General features: G+C 37.5%; 1 non-coding gene across 1 annotated transcript; it reads left to right on the top strand.

Moving 5' to 3' along the window:
* The first annotated feature begins 20,100 nt into the window (after nucleotides 1-20,100).
* On the top strand, nucleotides 20,101-20,263 carry LOC123810767. The gene has a single exon (XR_006784319.1). It is a non-coding gene; the product is annotated as a U1 spliceosomal RNA (small nuclear RNA).
* Nucleotides 20,264-20,979: the final 716 nt, after the last annotated feature.

Consider the following 20,979-nt stretch of genomic DNA (forward strand, 5'->3'; position numbering starts at 1 on the left):
CTGGGATTAGATTGTAGTGATGGTTGTACAACTTAGTGACTATATTAAAAACCACTGAATTGTGCACTTAAAAATGTATGGGGCATGGGCAAAGAAAGTCAGACAGACCACTAGCCATGGTTTTGTTTCTAAAGGGCAAACAGACACACAAATGTAACTTAAGATATTGGTAGACTGTGTCAGATTTGGTCTCTTCTTCCCAAAATTCTCCTGGAACTGATGGAGAACTATGAACTACCAAGTGGTCAAACTAAAAAAGACACATTACTTTCTTTGTCCACATTCACAGCACCACAGAGACCAGGACTAAAATTAGTTTATATGAAAAGACTCCTTGAGTGCCTTTATTGTTATGCGTTTTCAAGATCATTCTCAAGAGACTTTGATTGATTTGTTCTGAACCAGCCGCACTGTCTCATTTAATTTCCCTTGTGGCTGAGAGTGCAGCTGGTCAGACTTAGCTCTACCAAACTCTGTGCCAAGCTAACTTTTCATATAAGGGTGGAAACTCAACTTAGAACTCAATAGCTTCATGCTTTAGCTATGTGGGGAGTGGGGGAGGGGAGCAATCGGGATGGTCAATGAACATCTTCTACAAAGAAAGCCCTTTTCTCAACCACGTGGAGCCACTGATCCCATTGTTTTGCTTTCAGAAAGATTTATTTGCTCTGAGATGTTAAACATCAGCCAGAAAGCAGCATAGTCTATATACGAAGTTAGATGTGCCTTGAAAGAACAACAAAAAAAGAAAAATCTTTTTTTTCTCTGCTGCATCTTCCATGAGAGTGTCAATTAATAGATGAGACAAACTAAGAACCTCCAATCTGAAGTCAGACCCTTGGGTTCAATTTCTGAATCATTGTTAATCAGCTGAGTTACTCTAAAGAAGGCAAGCGGCCTTTCTGGGCCTCGGTTTCCTTTTGTGTAAATTGAGGAGCATATAAAATGACCTCTGAAGCCCCTTCTAGGTTTAACATTGTGATTCTATACGGGTAGTCCCTGAAAAGGAATAATTTCTTTAGCATTCCCAGCACACTGAACACCAAATATGAAATGGACATAAGGCCCAAGTGTCACATTGCAGAAGAATGTTTATAGTGATGGGCAGATTTCACACATGCCACAAAAGAAGTGCTGAGCCATCATTGGCTTCTGCAGAAATTCTGTTGGGTTTTTAATACACTGATCATTTTACTGAAGTGAACGTGTGCCAGGAAATATTGCAACCCATGGAGAAAATATTTTATGACCGGGGGAAACTTTTTGGTAATAAAGAATTTCATTGCAAAAGGACAAAATGTAATTGGAAGATTTGGAAGTATAAACAAATTCTAGAATAAATGGTTGTAGAGTGTATTAGATGGTTAAAATAAATTTTGTTTTTTATTTTTAAGATTTTTATTTTTTTATTTTTAGAAAGATGGGAAGAAAGAGAGGGGCAGAAACATTGATGTGTGAGAGAAACATTGATTTGTTGCCTTTCATATGGCTCCAACCAGGGACCTGGCCCACAACCCAGGCATGTGCCTTGACTGGGAATCAAACCTGGGACCCTTTGGTTCACAGGCTGGTGTTCAATCCACTGAGCCACACCAGCCAGGGAGGTTAAAGTAAAATTTTAAATTAGAATAATAAGTACACATGTCAATTCCCTGGAATGCATTGCTTCAGGAACACATAACCCCTATTTCAGATCTTGTACGTCCATTCAGAAGGTTGCAGACTCTTCATCTCTAACATCACTCTCAGGGAGTGGGGAAAGTGGTCTACAGGGCTCTTCTTTGTTTCCTCTTCTTAAATGTTTTATCGTTTTCCCTGTTTGTGTTCTTTAGGGTTAGGTTTGGCTGAATATAGCATGAACCCACAAAGTAATGGTTAAAGTGAGACAGAAGTCTTTCTCAATCACATGATGGAAGTCCAAAGCAACTGGTTCAGAGCCATGACAGTGGCTCTGCAAACTCATGAAAAATCCATGTCCTTTCTTCCGCCCCTGCCACCCTTCAGGTGACTTCCTGCTCTAAAATGGCAGCGAGTGCTCATGTCATTGTGTCTACATTCTGGGCAGTAGAACAGAGAAGAAGAGGACTCACTTTCTCCACCTTAAGGAATCTTCTCTGAAGTCCCACAGAAAACATGCAGTACATCCCACTGGCTAGAACTTCATTACATGGCCATAACTGGTCCCCCAAAGAGCTGGGACTTGTAGGCTTTCATGCTCAGTGGCCACAGGCTCCTGTTATCAAAGAGAACAAAGGGAACGGATGTTGGAAAGGCAAATACCAGTCTCTGCCATGCCTTTCAGAATAAAATCTGTAATGTTCCCTGCACCAACCAAACAGTGCAGAGGAGTATGAATAATAAGCCTCACACTCTCCCTAACCTTACCCTCACTTCAAGGTGTGAATTATGGTCTAAACTTCCTCTGTGTTCATATATACACATCCAAACATATATTCATATGTAGAAAGTTCTTCATCTATTTTTATCTACTCTTCAACTTGCTCTTCAACTTTTACTCTCCAACTTGCTTTTTCTACTTAACCTGTCATAGACACATAGACATCTGTGTTGATATGTATATATACAAGAATACATACATATATACACTTTTTAAATAGCTGGATAATAATTGTTCAGGGTATGGATGTACCATAGTGTGCCATGTATTCTCAATTACTTCTCTTTTGATGGACATTCATATTGTTTCCAATGTATTGTCACTACAATTAACACTACAATGAACATAATAGACTATAACCTTAGACTTGTATAGATACTTTTAAATTATTACGATAGATTGTTAAAAGTGAGCTTGCTGGTGTACATGCATAGTTTAAATCTTTAAAAGATTTTTGGTAGATTATTTTCCCCCAAATTTGCCTACTTAACAGGTCAATCAGCAATGTACAAGATTGCTTGTTTTCTTATACATACAAGTTATCAGCTTAGTGGGTTATCAACTTAGTGGGTTAGAAATGATTGCTCATTAATTTAGTTTCCATTTTTCGAAAGGTTAAGCAACATACCATGTTTATTGGTGATTTCTATATTTTTCTGTGACTGCTTTTTTTCAAATACCTTATTTTTTAGTGCTATTAACTCTGCCTTTTGATTTTATGATATTTTTTTTGCCATAAAAGAGTTTAAAATTTCTTATTCAAATTTGTCACATTTTCCTCTATCACTTTGGGATTTTCTATCTTACTTAAAAATGTCTCTCCACCCAGGGTTATTCAAATACTCTCATAAATTTTCTTCAAGAATTTCTAACTATTTAAATATTTTTGTTGTGTGAATTAGGGGTCCAAACTTGTTTGTTCTCCCGCCCCAGCCCCAGCTCCACCTTAACAGGGAGTCATGCCGGCACTACTTCACAGTCATTTTACCACTGACTGGAGATGCAACCTAAGGTTTAAGTTCTCATATAAACTTCAATCTATTTATAGACACAGTATTACTTTTTCACCGTCCCATGTGTTTATCTTCAGCCAATATCATATTATTTGGATTAATTAGCTTTGCATTAAGTTTTAATATCTAATAGTGCAAGCCTCACATCTGTGGTCTAATTTTTAAAAATTTTCTTTGCAATTCTCTATTTGTGTTCTTCCTTATATACTTTAAATATATTTTGTCAGTTCCTGTCACCTTCGTACAACACAAAGGATATTCTAATTATAAATATATAAATTGTTATATATTAATTCATAGATGATTGTCATTTGATAATATCAATCCTTCTCATCTAGAAATATGGTACATCTCCCAAGTCAGATATTATTTTATAGTTATTACTAACACTATACTTTTTCCTATTAAAATTCTATGCCATTCATATTAGATTTATTCCTGTGCAGTTTATGGTTTCTGTTACTATTTCAAATGTAATTCTTTTCTCCTTTTCCACTTCTTACTAGTTGCTGAGAGTATGAAGAAAAGCTATACAGATATTTTTATAATAATTTTGTATCTAGCCACTTGTTAAAATTATTTTTTAGCTCAAATAGGATTTTTAGGAAGGTCACATATCTATTTACTGTATAATTGTATAATTACATAATATGCAAATATAATAATTTTGGTTTTTTAACATTTATTGAATTTATTTTATATTCTCATGACATTACCTAAAAGCTCAAATACAATGTTACAATATTGTGCAGGGTGGGTCTTTCCCTCTTATTCTTGATCTTAATTGAACTGGATCCAGTAAAGTTTAATGTAATACTTGCTAATATCTTGCAGTAAATACTCTGTCACTTTAGGTGTTCTTTTTTAATCTCTGCTTACTTAACTATTTAACAGTAATGACTATTGAATTCCATCAAATGTGTTTTTTGTATGTATTACTATAATCATGTGTTTTTCTTGTATATTTGCTTATAAAATGAATTTGAAAAGTTGCCAAATGTAGGATAATCCTTGCTTTCTTGGTAATAATCCCATTTTATTACAGCATATTTATTATTTTATTAATGAATTATGGATTTATTGGCTAATATTTTGGTTTATATAGTTTTGCATTTATATATTGTCAAATTATTTGATAAATTCTTTTTTGTGCTATATGTATCATATCAATTATGTTAGCATAACATTGATTACAGATATTTGCATCTTTTTCTAATATTTAAAATAGTTTGAATAACAGGAAAATATATTTTTGAAGATAACTAATACTTAATTATAAAACCATCTGATCTGACCCATTTGCAAATTGTAAATTTTTAAGAATATTTCCAATTTCTTCTTTAGACCTTGAGATGTTCAGGGTTTTTTACTTTCTTTTCAATTAACTTAGAAAATTATTTTTTCAAGATTTAGTAAGGATATTCCTGTATATAATGTTTTACTTTAATTTGTAATATTTGGAATGCCTGTGATTTTTATGCCCCATTTTTATTCCTAATAAATATTTTTATTTTCTTTCTTTCTCATAATATGTTTTGCAGAGTATAACTATTTTTATTGGTGTTTGGAAATAACTTGTTTGTAGCTTTATTATCTTTTCTTCTCATAACTTCTTTTGAAATTTTTTTCAGTGTTGAAGAGCTAATTTAGACATTTTTTTCTGGGACATAGCCTCATCCTACAGATTTTGACTTAACATATCAACCTATTCATTAATGTCTGAGTAATCTTTAGCTTTGGTTTTAATTTTTCTCATTGATCCAGAGTTATTTAAAAGGCATTTATTTCTTCATTTCTAAGGCATTAAATTTTTTATATTGTTTTTTAACTGAATTTATTGGAGTGACATTAGTTAATGAAATTACATAAATTTCAGGGGTACAACGCTATAATACATCATCTGTATATGGTATATTGTGTTCACCACCTCAGTCAAGTCTCCTTCCATCACCACTCATCCCTCCTTACCCTCCCCAACTGCCCCCAGTTTATTGGGTTTTTAATTAATTCTTTAGTGAGGTAAAATATACATCCACAAAATTAACTATTTTAAAGTGAACAATTCAGTGGCATTTAGTAAGTTCAGGATGCTGTATAACCCTCACCTCCACCTACTTTCAAAGCCTTTTCACCACCGTAAAAGGAATCCTGTCATCCAGGAAATAGTTACTCCCCATTCACCCCTCTGCCCCGGCCCTGGTAACCAACAGTGTGCTTCCTCTCTCTGTGGGTTCCCCTATCTTGGACATTTTGTATAAATGGAATCATACAATATGTGACCTTAGTGGCTGGAATATTTTGTCTGATATTGATACTGAATTCTGTTTCTTATAATAAATACTCAACCATGAATAAATAAACTAATTGATAAAAGAGCAAAAGAAAAGACCAAAACTACAAAAAAAAGCCCTGGCTGGGGTAGCTCAGTGGATTGAGCCTGGGTTGCTAACCAAAGGGTTACCAGTTCGATTCCTAGTCAGGGCACATGCCTGGGTTGTGGGCCAGGTCCCCAGTAGGGGACACATGAGAAGCAACCATACATTGATATTCCTCTCCCTTTCTTTCTCCTTCCCTTCCTCTCTCTCTAAAAGTAAATAAATAAAATCTTTTAAAAAAGCATTTCATACCTAACAGGTGCATTTTCAATAAAATATTATTTTGTGTTTAATAATTATGTATCAGTTATATCTTATTTTCATCAATTGCATACAAATAATTTTTATAATATTTGCTTAATTGCAAATGCATTTTTAACACTTCCAAGTCTTGTAGTCACAGGAAAAACATGTTTTTTCCAAATTCCTATTTAAATATCTTTTGAGGAAGAGAAATATAAGATGAAAAAAATTTTAAAGGCATTTAAGGCAAGAAATTATATTAAATGGGAATAGAATCCTGTGAGGTAAAAAGAATTAAAATTTCACTCAGAAAAGGAATAATGTTAAATTTTCAGAGGGTAAAGAGCTTATTTACATACCTTTAATATGTTATGGTGGGTATCATATCACTATGACATTTTTATCCCATAGGAGATATTTAAAATAGTGAGGTTACAGTTTTATTGTTATTTTTAATGCCAACTTTTACAAAAGGCTGAAAAATGACATTCTTTATAACTATTTAAGTTTATGATAGAAAGCATTAAATATCAATCTGCAAATGTGTAAAGATTGTCCAAAAAAATTTTTGGAAGGTACATGAGTCAGTTCATGCTACCATAACAAAGTACCATGAACAGCATATCCTAAACTACAGAAATGTGTTTCTCACGGTTCTGCAGGCTAGAATCTGAGATCCGAGTACCAGCACAGTCGGGTTTTGGTGAGAGCCCCTTTCCTGGTTTCAGAGGGCAGTTTTCTCATGGTGTCCTCACGGCAAAGAGAGGCAGAGAAAGAGCTCTCAGTGTCTCTTAGAAAGGACACTGAACCCATCATGACGATCCCGCCCTCACGACCTCATCGAACCTAATTACCTCCCAAAGGCCCCATGGCCAAATACCTTCACACTGGAGGGTCAGGACTCAACTTATGAATTGGGAATGAGGGGGCACAATTCAGTTCATAGCAAAAAGTATGTGAACAAAATAGCTTAAGGGCTTTGTGTAGACGGCTGGTTTCAAAAGAGGACAGTGACCAGGAGGAAAGGGCTCATGGATCTAAGTGCCTGTAGAAAAACCTCGCCTCTTCCCCTGCTTTCTTCCTCCTCCTTTTCTGGGCCCTGGTGGAGATGGAAGGACATTCCTCAATTCTCCTGGCCCTCTGGCATCTGTGGACATAGTCTCCCTTAGTGAGCCAATCCCCTCTCAGATTCTCAGCTACTACCAAATGAATGACTCCCAGAATCCATCTCTGACCTTGAGCCTGAGTTTCTCTTCGGAACCTACAATGTGTATGGAATATGACTCATTAACCAGTTAAGAATGATAGCAATGGGCAAAATAGTTAGAGTTCCTTCCAGTTTTTTCCTATGCATATATTGTGGAAATTTTTGAGTTTTAACTAAGCTGTGAAAAGTAAGAGGACCAGGATCCAAAATGAAATTAGTTAAAATACAAAAGAAAGCAGGTTATTTAGTAGTTCAAAATTTGAAGACTGGCCCCACAGTATCACTTACAGACTTAAGTCTACCAGTTCTCTGAGCCATAACCAGCCTCATAGTATATGAAACAAGAAAGAACAAGTGAAGAAGGTGGTGAAGGTTTGGTGAATATGTCAAATTTCAGACTAAGTGAATTTTGCCTCCACATATGTGTGTCTGTGTCAAGTTTGTTCCATAGGCACGTGCAACTACCAGGACAGTGATATTTCCACCCATGACATTATAAATTGCTGTTATGAATAATTGATCTTTAAATTTGGCAGTTCAGGGAATGGATGGAGATAAAATTGAATACATTCCCCAAAATAGTCTATGGAAATCCATTCCATGTTTTAAAAACTTTCTTGCACCAAATGTGTCTGGATTCATCATTCTTGAAGTGAAAAAGAAAAGGAGCCCACCTTCTTGACATTCCTTAGTGTGACTTTGAATTTTCTCTCGCACCAAGTACAAGTTCATACTGGAAGCCCTGCAGGCTATCAATAGAACTCTGCTCACCCGCCTTATTTTAAAGCTGAAGCATGTTAAGCCCTCTAAGCCGCTCCTCATAAGACATACCCTTCATCTCCCAAATTAGTCCTGGTGCCTTTGCTGGATCTCTTCCAAGACTCAGATGTTCTTTTAAGCTTCATGTCCTACCACACACCATGCAGTAGGCTATAAGCAATGAGAGTTCCTTTGCCTTAGTATCTCCTTTAATTTATGGGCCTTAACAATTTTCAGCCTCCATATCTTCTACTCTGTGCTTAAAATGCTTATTGGAATGACCCAAAATTTTCCAAATTCTGATGACTATAAATGACATATGCAATAAATATATTTCTAGAAAGACACTAAAAATCAAAACAAAACAAACACAAAGTACAGTGAAGCTCAAAGGTCCCTGACCTTGACCTATTATTTCCCATCTGCAGGCCTTTGTTTTTACCATTTCCTGCAGCTGGAACAGCTTTACTTCCCATCAATCATGGTGGTTCCAAAGCTGTTCCATTTTGGAAGCATAAACTCAGACATGACCTCCTCCACAAAGTCTCCCCAATGCTCTAGCTTGAAATGATCTCTGACTTCTCTGAATACTTTGTATATACTCCCTGTATAGTAAAAACAGTCTATTTCCCTCCTATTGTCCTTATTTATGTGTCTTACTGTTTAAACCAGATCTCAACCTGGTAGCCTGTGAGCTAAATCCAGTTTGCAAATAAATTTTGCTTCACCCACACACTTGTTTCATAGGAAAATCATACAGCCCTGACTGGTGTGGCTCGGTTGGTTGGGTGTCTACAAAGTGAAGGGTCGCCAGTTCGATTCTTGATCAGGGAACATGTCTCAGTTGCAGGTTTCATCCTGGTCAGGGTGCATATAAGAGGCAACTGATCAACGTTTCTCTCTCACATCGATGTTTCTCTCCCTCTCCTTCTCTCTCCCTTCCCATCTCTCTAAAAATAAATAAATAAATAAATAAGTACATAAATTAATAAATTTTTTTAAAAAATCATACAAAAATCTGGATTTCTGCCCTCTCTTGGAAATACTGGGTCCAGGTAGAAACAATAAGGTAGAGCTCCATTGAGCCCATCCTGGTTGGACTCTTGGGCCACTTAACTCACTTGGATTAACTGTGTAGCCCAGGTGGGCATTTGAATTTTCAATGCTTGGTCTACCAGGGGTGACCAGCCGATGTGGCCCATGAGCAACATGTGGCCCAGAACAGCTAGGACTGTGGCCCAACATAAAATCATAAATTTACTTAAAACTTTTTTTGTTTCGCTCATCGGTTTTTGTGTTTGTGTGTTTAATGTGTGGCCCAAGACAACTCTTTTTCTTCCAGTGTGGCCCAGAAACACCAAAATGTTGGACACCCCTGGCAGACTATAGCATTCTAAAGGCAGGATCTTGTCTTAATCATCTTTAAAGTCTGCAATCAGCACTTAGAAACTTGTGGCTGAAAAAAAATGTATATAGGTTGAGAGGCAAGTATTTCTTTTATTTTTTTAAGTGACTTTGAGATTTTGCCACTGGGATCTGTCCAATTCCTCCTGTTCTCCTAGTCCATCATAACGTTGCTCAGCATCTATCAATAAATATCATTCATCTTCCACTACATGTTGAGAGCTTGGAGATACAACACAAACAAATGTAACCCCCTGCCCTTCCCTAGAGGCGACTATCTGAGGTAACAAGAAACAACCACATGAAATAATTTATGAGTGATATATTATAATAATTTCAGCAACACAGCAAAGCGTTTAACAGATGAGATGCTGGAGCCATCTGTTTTACCTTGGCTCTGTACTTAGAATCTTAATGTTGGGTAAGTTATTCAACCTTCTGAGCCTTAGTTTATTCATCTTTTACTGGCTCTTTCAAGGTCTAGTTTGACAGAATAACCATATTTGCCCAAAGAGACATAGGAAAGTTAAATGAGCTAACACATGTGAAGTTCCTGGCACAGTGTCTGGACATGGTAAGTGTTCTATAGATGGAAGGGGGTTTTTACTGGCAGCTACATGATCTTCTACAGGACATCTAGGAACCTCTAATCAGTATACAAAATTTACCAAGCCCTGTTCCCATACAGTCTGTGTTATCGGTCAGTCTGCTATATGCTACTAAAAATGGCTGCTTAATATTCAGAGTTTACTCCTATGTGTGATTGCTGACTCTGTGTGGGTGTGATAGAAAAGATTAGTTTGTCACCATGAGTCTTTTCACACTGTGGACATGTAAAGGCCAGCCCGTGGTCTGCAGCTGCAGCTGCTATTTGCAGCACTGGGGCCTCTGAGATGGGATTCTGGGGCTCAGATTTATTTTCTGCCCTGTGCTTTTGTTGAAAAGACTCTGGTCCTGCTCAGCTGCCCCGACTGTTGCTGCTGTCCTGCAGTGCCCTCGTTTTGCCTCCCTGGGTGAAGGCAAGCTTCGCCCCCCCAGCTGTCTCCCAGAAAATTCAGGGGTGTCACCATCATCCTCTAGTAAACACAGTGTCCTGGCCATCCTGCTAAGCATTTTACATGTATTATCTCATCTAATTCTCATAAATCTCTACAAGGTGAGTACCATTGTTATCCCTGTTTCTAAGATGAGGAAACTGAGATATGAAGAGGTTAAATAACTTTCCAAAGCTCACAGTTAGAAAGAGGTGGAGCTAGTATTTGAAAGCAGGTATGTTTTCCAGAATCTATTATCTTAACTATTAAACTATACATCCACAGATAAATTTAAGTAAATATCTTTCCTTCAGAGACACATTTCTATCGTGAGTTTTTTATTGCTCCCTTAGCATAAGGACGGTGACAGACATGTTTCCTGTGTAGGCTCATGGCACAGATATCTAGTGCCACCTGCAACACTCCTCAAAAGGCTAAATCACATTTGGGCTAAGAGATCAATTAGTAAAGTCTACATGGACTTTCAGAATGCACATCTATTGATTATGAAGGGAAGAAGGTCCGCAAATAAGCGTCTTAGTGTTTCAACTCTGAGAGACGTATCAATAAAATGATTTCACGAGTTAGGATAACAAGTCAGACAAAGTCATGAGTATCATTTAAAATATTCCAGAAAGGTATATTGTTTGTAGTCTCCATCAAGCAAAATAGAGAAACATTTTCATATCTTTGGACTTCATCAAGTTCAAAGTCTTTTAAGTTAAGTGGAAAAAAAGCATTCACATATCTGCAAATCCTTTTAAGTCCAAATGTTTTTAGATATAAATGAGAAACCTATGTGCAAATCTAAAGAGGTAAAGAAACATGCAGTGAAAGCAAGTGATCAGTTTGGTTTTGAGTTTGTCCAGAGTTGCAGCCACTTGCCAATGGACAGAGAATTGGGCCATGAAAGTTAGAGGACAACCTCCTTTCAATTTTCAAAACCCCAAACACAGCCACTGTAAAAAGGGGCTCAGGTTGACAGCAGAGTGGAGGGAAGGATTGTGAAATGTCACTGGAGCCCCAGGTCTTCAGTCTGGACAGGGTCTGGGGTCTCAAACGACCCCTGTTAACTGGAATGGTGTTTGCCTTCACTGTGAAAGGACAGCGTGTTTCTCACCAGAAGAGCCATCATCTTCACGGAGTACATGTGCCTTCTTTTTAAAGTTCAAGGAGAGTTAGAACTAAGTATAGAAAAGTTTCAGAGAACTAAAACCATGCCATTAATATTTTCATATTAATATTTGGCATTTGTACTGAGCTACTTAGGAGACAGTCTCTTGATGCCAATTTAAAAGGTGTAATTGAGTAATTGGTTTAGATTTGTGGCTTTAAGTTGAAATCTCAACTTAAAAACCATAGTTTATAGGCAATATTTACGTGTCTCAGAGAATTTAATTTTAATTTTATGCATGTACACACATGAGTTATTTAAGTGTTTAAAATCTAATCCATAAAACAAAAACCAAATATATAAGTTTATAAAATCTGGTCTATTAGAGTGATGTTCTTTTTCAAAACTAGAACATCAACTTGGAAAAGTGCTTAGCAGTATATGCAAAAGCTGAATGTGACCCAGCAATTTTACTCCTAGGTATATGCCCAACATAAATGCATTCTTGTACATGATAAGATAAATAATAGCAACATTTATGACATCAAAGAACTGGAAATAATCCAATTTATCATCAACACTATAATGGATAAATTGTGGTGTATTCACACAAAGAAATATTAGCTAGTAAAGAGAATAAATGAAATGGTTTAACTCAGAAACCTAACGCTAAACGAAAGTTGCTAGACGCAGAGAGAATACATAGTGTGCTTTCATTTTATAAAGACCAAAACAGGCAAAGCTAACCTATGTAGTTTAAAAGTCATAATATTCTGATTCTCAACTAAGATGCTGCTTATGCCAATGTACTATGTGAAAATTAATTGAACAGTTATAATATATGTACTTTTCTATATTATACTTTGATAACAATTTATAATTGGAAATAAAAATACTGTAGCTATGGAAAAATCAACTTTCAGAATATATGATTTGCTTCAAAATAATACAAGAAACAAGGAACTTGGTAGAATAGAATTCAAACAAGATTAGCTATGAGTTGATAGTTTTCAAACCCAGAGGATACATTCCAATACCTGTAGAATAAAGACTCATTAAAATATTTTTATGTTTAAAAATTTGGGTAATAAAATGCAAAAGCAAAAGAAAAATTTCTTACCTATCTCATGCTAATTACAACCAAAAAGAGGCTGTTCTGAGAAAACAAAACACCTTCCCCCCTTTCTCCTAATGTGAAACCTTTGAAAAAGAATAATTTAAAGTCACTTTATCCAATATTATAAAATAATGAGTTCATCAAAAAGATCTGATAAATTTTTAAATGGCATGTACCAATATTTTTAATGTAAACTCTGTAAATGTATATTCAGTCATCAATATTTTGATATAAGACCAAGGCTTTTTCCTTATTAAATATGCTGATTAGAGATTCTTATCATTATTACATAAATGACATAAAACATCCTATATTTGTTTCTCAATAGCAGAGCCAAAAGTTGTAGTCATTTAGAACCAGAAACATGGAAATAAAGAATAAACTAACAGTGATCAGAGGGATGGGGGAGGGGGATAGCAGGGGAAAGAAGGGGAAGGGTCAAGTCAAGGAACAAGAATAGAGGACTCATGGACACGGACAATGGGGCGGGGATTGACTGGGGGTGGGGCAGGGGAGAGCAAAGGGGAAAATGGTGGGACAACTGTAACTGAACAACAATATTTTTTAAAAGTGTAAAAAAGAAAGAAAACTGTTAAATATAAAAATTCTATTTGATTTGGGAAAAAAATTAAAATCTGCCCAGAACTCTTCTAAACTTGTACCATTTTCTGAGTCTTTACAGTTTGTTTCACCACACCTACTTTGACTTCTGCCATTTTAATTTGTTTATGCATTTAACCTAGTGTTTATAGAAACAAGTCTCCACATTCAGGTTTCATCTGTTTACTTAATATTTAATTAAATTTCAATCACAAAGTCTAACTAGCATAAACAGGTTTGGGAGCAAACAATACTCTTGCTAAGGCTATAATTCAACTGGTGGGAGAAGTAAGCCTGTGTACTTAAGCATATTCCAGGGTGTGGCAGTCAGCATGTTTTTTTAGAGGGAGCAGAGAGAGGTGGTGAATTTTGCCAGTCAGTTAAGTGGAGGTGGATGAAGAGAGTTAAGACAGTAATATCTATTATTTCTTGAGTACTAAGCCTGAATCAAGCACTATGCTGAACATTTTGCATGCATTATTCCACTTAATCCTTACATTCTGTATACAGTTTTTCATTTAATTCTTGTAATAACCCTGAAAATTTTCATCACCACTTCACAGATGAGTAAAACAAGTTTCAGATAAATTGAGTATTTTTTCAAGTGTATAAATCTTTAGGAACTAGGAGAGTCAGATTTAGAACCTGAGTGGTCTACCTCCAATGCCCACCCTTGTCTCCTATGGTGCACCGTTTCTATGTTCAGTCAGCCATGGAAAGCTGGGAAGGAAGTCCTTTTCCCATTACTGTAAACTATCAGGGCTGCACTTGACTGCAAATATTCTTCATTTGAACACTTCACAGGCTCAGGTCATTATTAAGTCCCACTAAATGGGAATAGGGCAAGACATTGGAGGAAGCCAACTGTGCAGCTTTATATTTTCTTAAGTAACTGACTCTGAAAAAAGAAAAAGGCCTTGGCAAGCATGAGATCATAAATAGTAGCCATGAAGCACCCTCAGCAAGGAAAGTTTGCTTTCTCCAAATAATTTCTGTGGTTACCCTTGGACCTTTTATGTAAGTCAGATTCTCTCCCCTTCCCAACTGTCTTGGTTATATCATTAACACAGCCCATTTGCCCCCTTCTGAGGACGGGAGAAAACACTTCAAAATCTAACCAGATACTTGTAAGTTGCTCTGGGAACAGGAAATGGAAATTTTCTTTTAGATTTAGACAGGTAGTTTGCTGCACATCAGCATCTCTAGGGCACTTGAAAAAAAATACCCACAATGGGGGCTTTCACTGCTTTGCCCAAGCCCACAGCTAGATTTAATTAGGGTGGGTGACATAGGGCTCCAGCAATAGCACTTTTTAAATTAATAGTCCCCCAGGTGATTAAAAGGTTCCCGGGTTGTAACCATGGATCTCAACTGTCAGACTTTTAATGACTGAGTGGAGGTTACTGATTGGTTCAAAGAAAAAATTCTTACACATGTAGCTCACACGTTATACTACAATGGAGGTATTATTTTTTCTTTCTTTTTTTTTCAATTGAAACATATTTGACATTACACATTGTGTAAATTTAAGGTGTACAACATGTTGATTTGATATGCAGTAATATTGACATATTGTAATATGATCACCCTTGTAGCAATAATTAGCATTTCTATCACATCATAGAATTATTTATTTTTAGTCATTAGAATAACTAAGATCTAGTCTGTTAGCAAGTTTGATGATTATAATACAGCTTTGTTTTCTATATTCACTATTCTGTGCATGAGATCTCTAGGGCTTATTTGCTCAGCACTGTAAGTCTGTGTCGTTCACATCTTTTTATCCCCCTGCCTCCCTATCACTGGTAATCACCATTTTACTCTCTGTTTTTACACATTTGCTTTGTCAGTTACACATGTAACTGATATCATACAGCATTTGTCTTTCTCTGTCTAGCTTATTTCATGAGATAGAAGGACATCTTTTGTTTGTAACAACATGGATGGACCTTGAGGATAGTGTGCCAAGGGAAGGCATTTCTGAAAGACTGCCGTAACTCACTCACTATTATTTATTTATAAATGTGAAAAGCCCTATTCTTTCATTTGTGGCTGCTCAGGACACTTCAGCTTCTCTGTAAGTAGCTAGTGCTCTAATAATTGTCACTAAATATACCAAGAAACCTCATATAAAAGCAATCCTGGTCAATAGCTGAGGACTTTCAGTCAAGAGGGTGATATAGGTAGATGTGGCTCACCTCTTCATACAATCACTCAGTTATGATCAAAATTATAACTAAAATACAGAAGAACTGTCACTCAGGCATGTCAGAAATCAAGCTGAATGAAAATCTGACAACTGTGGAATTATAGAAACCACATCCATCCAGACTGGTAGGAGGGGCATAGACATGGAACAGTCTGATCCCACACCCACACTTGGTGGATAAATATTCAGGAGGGATATCTCAGGAGTGACCAGGCCCAGCCCTAAGCCAGGCCCCCCCAGACCAGGGTTCCAGCGTGAGGAAAATAAATCCCTACAACTTCTGGCTGCACAAACCAGTGGGGATTGAGTCAGTGGAAGAAACTGCTAGATCTCCAAACAGTTCCTCTTAAAGAACACACACACAGACTCACCTACTCAGATGCACTGCCTCTGAGCTCCAGCACTAGGGTAGTAGCTTGCAAGGCACCAGTGGTATACAGGGAGGACCTAAAGTGTTGGCATCAAGGCAAGGAGAGGCCATTGTTCCTTTGCTAAACCCTCCCCCCACAGAGCTGTCAAGCTGGTGCCAGATCCCAAACTCCATCAACTGGGCTAACACTATTTGACCTGCCTTGGAGATCCCCAGAGACTCTACCCCACCCAATTTAGAGGCCCACCCAAACTGCTTTTCCATAAGAATGTTGGTCTTGACTCCTAAATCCTATCAAACAAGCAACAGCTGGCTTCAGTAAACCCTAGTGGCAGCCAGATTAGAGTTACAGCTTGGCTTCACCTGGGAATCTCCAAGCCCAGCACAAGTAACAGCCATCTCAGGTTACTTTAGGGCTCAGGCAGTATGCCCTGGGCAAAACACAGGTGGGGCCTGACCTTGGTCTGCACCACCTGGGAAACCCCGGGGCCAGTGCACCCAGTAGACGGCTACAGACCATGTCAGAGCACCACCACCCTGCCCCTGCACAGCTCATCCTCCATACAGGGTAGATATTAGAGGTCAGTGGTCTAAGCCAATCCTTGCAACTAACTATCCTGGGTAAATCCTTCCCATTGATCTACCAAAAGCAACCAAGTCTCAACTATAAGAGGAGGGGGTATTCAGCCCACATGAAGGGTATACTTCGAGCACTCAGCTTGGAAGATAGCAGAGGCTGCGCCACTGGACCCTACAGGATACCTACTACTTCGGGCCACACTACCAAGACACAGAGTCAAAGCAGCTCTATCTAATACATAGAAACAAACAGGGAAGCTGCCAAAATGAGGAGACAAAGAAACATGGTCCAAATGAAAGAATATATCAAAACTTCAGAAAAAGAGCTAAAAGAAATGGAGATAAGCAATCTGTCAGATGCAGAGTTTAAAATAGCGGTTATATGGATGCACAAGGAACTTAATGAGGACCTCAGCAGCATAGAAAAAGATCCAGTCAGAAATGAAGGATACACCAATTGAAATAAAGAACAACTTACAGGGAAATAACAGTAGAGTGGATGAAGCCAAGAATTGAATCAATGATTTGGAACATAAGGAAGCAAAAAACAACCAATAAGAACAACAAGAAGAAAAAAGAACACAAAAAAATGAGGATAGTATAAACAGCCTCTGGGATAACTTCAAGCTTTCCAACATTTGCATCATAGGGGAGCCAGGAGAAAAGAACAAGAAATCAGAAATCTATCTGAAAAAATAGTGAAAGAAAATCTCCCTAATTTGGTGAAGGAAATAGACATGCAGGTCCAGGAAGCACAGAGAGTCCCAATTATAATGGATGCAAAGAGGCCCACTCCAAGACACATCATTATTAAAAGGCCAAAGTTAAAGATAAAGAGAGGCTCTTAAAAGCAGCAAGAGAGAAGAAATTTGTTACCAGATGGTTGCCAGATGAGAGGTGGAGTGGGAGCTGGGTGAAGAGGTGAGGGGATTAAGAAGTACAAATAGGTAGTTACAGAATAGCCACGGGGATGTAAAGTACAGTGTAGGAAATGGAGGAGCCAAAGAACTTATATGCATGACACATGGACATGAACAATTGTGGGGGGTTGTCTGAGGGAATAGGGAATGCTGAGTGGAGGGGGGAAAAGGGGGTAAATCAGGACAACTATCATAGCCTAACCAATAAAATATAATTTTTTAAAAAAGAATCCTGTAGCAAACAATTTCATAATTATTTTATATTTTTGTATAAATATACAAAATATAAATGTATATAAGTTACATTTATATTTTTATATTTATATTTTTCTTTGTGATTATTTATTTATTGTTATCCTCACCCAAGGATATGCTTATTTATTTTATTTATTTATTTTTAGATGTTTTTTAATTTATTCATTTCTAGAGAGGGGAAGGGAGGGAGAAAGAGAGGGAGAGAAACATTGATGTGTGAGAGAAACATCAATTGGTTGCCTCTTGCAGGCCCCCATCTGGGGACCTAGTCCACAACCCAGGCATGTGCCTTGACTGGGAATCAAACCAGCGACCTTTTGTTTCGCAGGTCAGTGCTCAACCCACTGAGCCACACCAGCCAGGGCAGCTTATTTATTTTAGAGAGAAGGGAAGGGAGGAAGAAAGAGGAAGAGAAATATCAATGTGAGAGAAAAACATTGATTGGTTGCTTCTCGTACAAACCCTGACCTGGAGCTGAAAGTTGAGGTTTGTGGGATGATGCCCAATTAACTGAGCACTCTGGTCAGGGTTGTGATATTTTGTAAGAGCTGAATATTGAGCTGGGTACAAAGGGTTATATTCTGTTCATAAGTCACATTAAAAATACGGTTTTCCTAGCCCTGGCTGGTGTAGCTTAGTGGATTGAGCTAAGGCTGTGAACCAAAGTGTCGCAGGTTCGATTCCCAGTCAGGGTACATGGCTCAGTTGCAGGCTATCTCTATCTCTATTTCCCTCCCTTCCCTTTCTAAAAATAAATAAATAAAATCTTTTTAAAAAATACAGTTTTCTTTCCATTTCCAAAGTTATCATTTACTTTTTTAAAATCTCAAGTTAGGCTAAGATAGAGCTTTGGTACTGTGTCAGATTTAGGCGGGACAAGAAGATTTAGAAACACAATGCCGTAGCTTAAAAAGAGGAAAACATGTTTGCATAAATATGGAAGCAAATAGTAATTCTACACTGCATAATTTTGTAGTTGAAAATTCACCTTTTATCCCCCCCTCCCCAATATCGATATCATATTCTGGGAAGATGGGTCAGCCTCATAATGTGCTCAGCTAACTTAGAACAAAATAAAGACATGGTTGTATTTTACTGCTCCACATCACCTAATTGTTTATAAAATATTTTGTTAGAAAAGACCCTAACTTTACATTCTCTCTCTGGGTTTGAAAGGGAAAGGGGAGGAAGGGAGGAGGAAAATCTGGGTGTTTTTAAAGGACTATCCTTTTGCAGGCTACACGATAATAAGCAAACCCTATGCATCATGTATACAACCATCCCCAGAGGGCCCAAAGTGCAATTTGCACAGTGCTACATGGCGCAATTGGTCAAATGTATCATAAATTATTATTTTTAACTTTCTTACCAACACTGAAAGCTCATCTTTTCTTATCCATCTGAGAAAATCCCATGTGCTTGAATTGCTCTTGAAGAGAGACATAGAGAAACCTCGGCACATTTATAGACAAGGCAGATCAGGAATTTCCAGGTCGCTCCCATATTTCTCTTGAAGGTTTATTCATGGCCATACTAATTTTTTAGAGGAAAAAAAATGAACATATACTCACTTTGATCAAAATTTCATTAAGAAAAGTAAAGTATTAAACTCTTACACTGAACTTTTCCAATATATTTGTTTGAAAGAAAACTGACACCTCCACAAAACAAAATAATATGTCATCACATTTTAAAAAATCGTCGTTTACTGTTCCTTCTTTCCTCCTTGGCCCTTTTAAACACGTATATTTATAGGGTTGATGAAATGGATACTTTGTATATATTTATCCCATCAACTCGACATACTTAAGGAGATTTATAGTCATTTTCTCAAGCATAATTGACTGGAATGGCTCTCAGCATGACCCCTCAGTGTTCCCGCAGCTGCGTTCCCCACCATAAAGGGAGTAAATCCAATCAACACATGAGTCTGGTACTTTCTGAGAGAAAAGAGTCAATTCTACAGATTTAGAAAAAGTCTTCCCTTCCAGAATTTCCCAGTTTCTAAAGACACAGAAAGAGAGACACTGGTTGAGAGGCCCTCCTGTGGGGGAAGATTCCTCATCCCAAAATAAACTCTTCCTGCTCAAGTTAGAGCCTCTGGCTTAAAGTCTCAGCGTCCTGGAACCAGAACAATACAAACACGGGATAAGCGCAAGAGACAGGAGCATTTGTACATGATGTGATCATCGCTTTGTTAGTGAGGGCTCAGTGACACGCTGGGAATGCGTTGGGGCTAGGGGGCATTTTAGTCAATACAAAGGAAGACGAGGTGCCATCTACTGGTGAAGACTCTGAAAAGAAGTCATAACTTGCCATTTTTCCAATGAAACTTAGTGTTTTTTCAGACAGGGGGGTCTGCAGGAGGTGGTTGGAGGTTACACAAATCTGCATCCTATGGTCATGGTAAGTTAAAAAGGCCGTCTAACCCATTACCCAGACTGAGTGGGAAACTTAAATTTTCATTCCTAAAAATTGACTCTGCAAAAATCCATGCACAACTATACTTACCTGGTAAGGGAGAGGCCATGATCACGAAGGTAGTTTTCCCAGGGCCAGGCTTATCCACTGCACTTCGGATGTGCTGACCCCTGGGATTTCCCCAAATGTGGGAAACTCGACTCCACAATTTGTGGCAGGGGGGACTGCGTTCACACTCTCCCCTGAAAAAAATTCATGCACAAGATGGTAAAGGTTACATAAAAGGGTATTTACTGTGGCATTGTTGGTAATTACTAAGGAAATGAGCCAAGTATCCAGTAAGGGGAGTCTGATTATATGTACGTTTTAGTGTATATATTGGCTACACCATGAAATGGCACATATGAAGATGCTCATTGCCCGCAAAAAGAACGTAGGCTTATCCATATTGACATGGAGCAATATGACCGTGATACGTCAGGGGGTAAAAGCAAGTTGCAGAACAGTATTATAATATGATCCTGTTTTGTTAATAATAATAGTGATAATAATAATAATTAGTAATAATATGGAGGTTTATTCATTAAAGTATCTTTATAGCATGTACCATTTGTAACCATGATAAAAGAAAACCAGCCCAAGTGATTTTTAAAAGAAAATTTAAAAATTTAAAAGTTTTAGCTGTGTAATATCAGATTGGCCAAAAAGTTCACTTAGGTTTTTTCCATAGGATGGCTCTAGTAGTGCTTAGTTGTCTTTAACTTCACTCAAAATAGTTTTGTTAGATTGTATTATGACAGCTCTCATATCAGCGTGCATTTAAAAAAAAACCCATCCAGCTCTGACTGTTGTGGCTCAGTGGGCTGAGCATCATCTGCAAACCAAAAAGTTATTGGTTCGATTCCCATCAGGGCACATGCCTGGACTACAGTACAGGCCCCTGGTTGGGGGCGTGCGCGAG

This window comes from Phyllostomus hastatus, unplaced genomic scaffold (genome assembly GCF_019186645.2).
Source record: "Phyllostomus hastatus isolate PE091 unplaced genomic scaffold, TTU_PhHast_1.1 phas_scaffold_755, whole genome shotgun sequence".
Lineage (NCBI taxonomy): Eukaryota > Metazoa > Chordata > Mammalia > Chiroptera > Phyllostomidae > Phyllostomus > Phyllostomus hastatus.